The 4,760-nt window shown below is 36.2% G+C and overlaps 1 long non-coding RNA gene across 2 annotated transcripts in view; it reads right to left on the reverse strand.

Annotated features, from left to right (window-relative positions):
* LOC106464236 overlaps positions 1-4,301 on the reverse strand; it is a 44,728-nt gene extending 40,427 nt beyond the window's left edge. For both annotated transcript variants that reach the window (XR_002611694.1, XR_001291115.2), the window contains exons 1-2: positions 4,128-4,301; positions 2,636-2,748 (exon numbers count right to left, since the gene is read on the reverse strand). This is a non-coding gene — a long non-coding RNA (uncharacterized LOC106464236). The remainder of the gene's footprint in view (positions 1-2,635; positions 2,749-4,127) is intronic.
* Between the last annotated feature and the right edge of the window lie 459 nt (positions 4,302-4,760).

Raw genomic sequence — 4,760 nt, forward strand, 5'->3', positions numbered from 1 at the left:
AGGTAGTAGAGATAGGAGAAAAACCAATGATAGAAATACCCAGCAATGGTAGACATACCACTTACATTGGTAACTTAAATGGAGGAAGGATGAACAGAATGGGAAATCAGGAAAGCAACCCATAGGGAAAGCCTGGCCTGTCTGGCAAGGAACTAGACAAAAAACCATGTATGAAGATGGAGTGTTGGAATAGTAGAATGTAAGCACTCAAGAAAGTATGTCTGAGGAAAGTGGGTAAGAGGTGTCAATAGAAGCAGGTGCAGAAGTGGAAACCACAGCACAGCTGTGCTGGACAAATTGGTGCCACCAGGAAGACATAACATAAAGTGGTGTGAATAATGGAGAAAGCATGTGGAAGAATACAAGTTGAGGGATACACATAGAGGGAAAGCCCCCCACCCCCAATTCTGACAGAGGGCATTGACAGGTCTAGTCAAAAGATGTGGAATAGGGGACCCAAAACCTCAAAAGCTTGGAATGCAGTTGGGTGGCAATTGAATCCAGTTCTGGAGTACCCCAATGGGAACAGCCAGCCAAATATTTGTGGGTTGAGGGATGACCCCGTAGGGATAATCTTGTAAGGGCATGATAAACGAACTACAACCAGAATCAGGGAACCCAGTATGTGATACGCTAACAAGTGAATGCAATGGTTGGTGTCCCAAAACATGGAGGTCCAACATGTTGAAACAAAAAGACCTCAACCAAGTGCCCCTTGCCAAGTGAAGGGTGATACAATCGTTGAGTTGTTGGAATGGAACACAACCGATCTGTTCTGGAGAGACGAAAGGAAGTGAACCAAAGCCCGACAAGCAATGAGCAATTCCAAAAAATTTATATGTAGAGATAACTTGTCAATAGACCAGTGGCCCAAAAGCTCCTGCATGTCGATACGCACCATAACCCAAAAGAGAATCATCCATAAGAGGTTCACTCCCAGACGAGGAGTAGGAACACCCACTGTGGAGTTGTCTTTGTCCAACCACCAAGTCCAAGTGAAGACCATATGAAGGTAAGGAGGGAGATGGATAGGGGCATTCAAGGGATGCCAAACAAAGTTCCAGCATTAAAAGTTCCACTGATCTAGTAAAGACCACTGAAGATGTTGCACGTGGGCTTGACCTAGGGGAATTAGGGCTTCCAAAGAAGCTCACATCCCCAAAAGAAAGAAACCTCTCTTACAGATGGAGAAGGAAAGGAAGAAATGGTCCAAACCAGAAGCTTTATAGATAGCAGACAAAGGAGAGAAGGGTGGGCCTGGCTGAGACATGAATTAAAAATTACTCTGAGATGAACAAGATATTGAGTGGGGAGAGGAAGGACTTCTCCACCTTGACCAGCCAACCTATCCATGCAGCCTCTTGAATAAGAAACTGAGGAGAAGAGATTGCATGCAAAGGAACTAGAAGCAGCCAGTCATCCATATGATGGTGGAAACGAAGGCCCTGGAATGGAGAGGATGGGAAAAGGCCTTGATAACCCAAGAAAAACATATGGAGCCAAAGCTAGCCCGAATGGAAGAGCCCGGAATTGGTAGATGCAACCACAATAGATAAAATGCAGAAAAAACCAGGATGCTGGGGAGATGGGAATGTAGAAGTAAGAATCCAAAAAAGGAAAATCAGACCTATGGAAAGTCATAGTATGGGCTTCCATATTACGTGTGGGTCGAGGCATTCTAACCCTAGAAAGTAACAGGTTTGCAAACCTAATGACATGAACCCCAATATCCAGTGAGGTGGGGGGAGAAAAAGATATTGGTCTAAAGGATTCTCATTGAAAAGGGAAAGACAAACATAAAACGTAACATATCTGGTTTAGTAACTCCAGGAAAGGAGGAGGAGGCATGGCACTGCAACTGTAGCTAAACGTGACTTTGTGGCACAGGAAGGGGAGGAAAGAGGCTGCTGAAATCCACGTCCTCATGTTCAGGTACCCCTTAACAAGGCACGAGAGGAGACTCCACAGGTGAATCAGGAGCCCGCATGAAGGTAGCCAACTAACAGCAAACCAAGGACTTAACATTTCTTTCTGACAGTTGTGGACCCAGAAGTTGATTTATTATTTTAAGTAAGGTTAACTGTATGAGAAACTGCAGCAGCAGTAGCTGGAAGGTGAAACTCAGAATCCATTTCAACACAGAATGGAAATAGAAAAGTCCAAACTGTGAGCTCCAAAAAATTACTTATTATAATAAAAGACACATAACACAAAAAAATCTCAGAACAAAAGTGTAGCAAACATAAAGATAAAAACTAAGTTTTCATAAAAATAAGGAACTGATTGACAATTCCATAAAGGAAAGCACGTGCAAAGAACATGTCTGAACATCAATCGAGAAGTGAAGGTTGGCTAAGCTCCATAGAAGTACGTGAGCCGTGCTAAGAGCTGTATCACACTCCTATTGATGGAGGGTTGTCACAAGTTCATTTGCATGCTATCACTCATGAGGGTAGGAGGGAGTATCAGAGCTAGTGGTGAGCAAAAATTTGTACATATAGAGGGCAATAAAAGACAGAAAAAAGATATTCTGTGAGTGGAGGTAAGATATATCAGTTTTACATTGTAGTTACTTTTCTTAAAAGATATGTGACAATAAACAAAAAATTTACATATTAAAAAGTTTTCAACTTACATTAGCGTTGAGGCCTATTTCAGTAATGATGAACTACCACCACAGAATTGACGAGGAACAACATATTTACTGCACGTTTTGGAACATACACACATTTCATCTTCAGCAATTTCCTACAGTGAACAAAACTCTTGATTACAAGTAACCACCAGTATGTTAAATAATAAAAACTTATGTACTATGAGAATTCTTTTTAAGGGCAATACTAAAACTGAAAACAGAAGGGGGGGGGGTTGTAAAACCATTCAGCAAACTTGAATATAATAAATACCCACAAAAAAACTAATATGTAAAAGTATCTATATCACTAGCAATAAAAAATTAAAGTAGGCAAAATACAACAGAAGTTGCATTATTATTTAAGATAAGGAGATTTTAATAAGTAGACTAATGAGAAGTTCCAATGTATAAAGCTCATGGCTAAAGTTTTAAAGTCAGTTGAAGAGAGTTGTTGTTTAGTAATTTGTGTGTGGAAATAGAAGAGGTGCAAGCAGATGATAAAAGATGACCAGTTCTGTAAAAAATTCCTATGTGTTCATGAAACGTATTTTGCATAGACCACATGTATATGAGTAAGTGAGGTTGGAATGTAGTTTTTTGAAGGAAAAAATATCTTATCTGATATGTCAGTTTAAAGACAATAGGTATTTTGAGATTAATACACAAGTCAAAAATGTGTCTGTATATATATATATTTATAAAAACACACATGTAAAGAGGTGGTTATTTCTGAATACTATATTGAAGGAGAAAGAAAAAGTTTCATCACATGCACAAAATGAAAATTTGTAAGAAATCCAGATAAAGACACACCTCTTTAAAATTAAAGGCTTGTTATTTGTTCTTTTAATCTTGGTGTCACATGCTGCATTTCATCTCATTTTTTCACTTTATGGGAGGGATGTTTAAAATTATATTATTCTAAAGAGATTTTACAAATTAAACCCATTCAACTTCAAAGCATAACTTATGATCAAATTCAAAAACTATTCCATTTTAATTTAAGCCAAATGTTTTGATTTGATTCATTTTTAAAAACTTTGGTTTTACCTATCTTGTTTTTGTATTTTTAACGCGAGGTCATCCACGTGCAAATATCTTTACTAATCTACCCTTTATAATATTAGTTTTACAAGATGCACTCTATAGTCTATTACAACACTAATGTTATTATTACACTTTACTAACAAAAGTACTAACGAATAACGTTATACATAACTACAAAGTACAATACACAAACCTAAGCTACAACCTAAAGGATTAGGTACTGCTAAGCCTAACCGTTATCGTTTCTTACTACTGTTTAAATTTTAGCCTAATCACAACGTAAGTTGGCGGAATATATTCAAGTCTCAACGAAACGTACATTAAAAAAATAACATTTGAAAAAATGCAATACAAAACTACAATTAGGAGAAAATATATCAAATACATATAAGAACAAACTATTTATTTATGTCCAATCGTAACAAAAGCAAGACCGAACACTAACCGTCGTTTCCTTTACCAGCTGTGTACTTTCATACACTTTACTAAAACTTCACTCTTGAGTACTAAACTAACAAAATGTTAGTATTAGTATGCATATATAAATAGTATAGAAGATAACGATTTTATTCAATTATAAATCTGTAAAATAAATACAGCGACAGTATAATAAATTAGAACATTGCTCACTACTATACTCATCAAAACAATATATTTAATTTCAAAAATTACGTAACAGTAAGTTTAAATTGAAAACGTGAGACGAAACCAGCATTAATTTTGCCTGAAAATTCAGTATATAATAAACGCTTTTTGACAACAAACAGAAAACAAAAAGCGTTAGTAGGAAAAATGTGTATATATAACCTACCATAGCCTTGAATAAATAAAACCTAACATAAAATGTCCTTTTTAAAAAACAATAAGTATACGTACTATATCTGAATTTGTGTGGTTATGGCGCATATATAAAAGTAGATTGTCTCCTTTAAAAATATATTCATAATCTATTCTTTTATATGAACTAATTTTGTCAACAATGCATTAAATACATACGTATATACAATTATCTAAACCACTAATAAATATAAACATGTTTTTAATATTTAATGTAATTGTGTTGTCGTGTTAGTTACTG

The sequence above is a fragment of the Limulus polyphemus genome, unplaced genomic scaffold, assembly GCF_000517525.1.
Source record: "Limulus polyphemus unplaced genomic scaffold, Limulus_polyphemus-2.1.2 Scaffold1594, whole genome shotgun sequence".
NCBI lineage: Eukaryota > Metazoa > Arthropoda > Merostomata > Xiphosura > Limulidae > Limulus > Limulus polyphemus.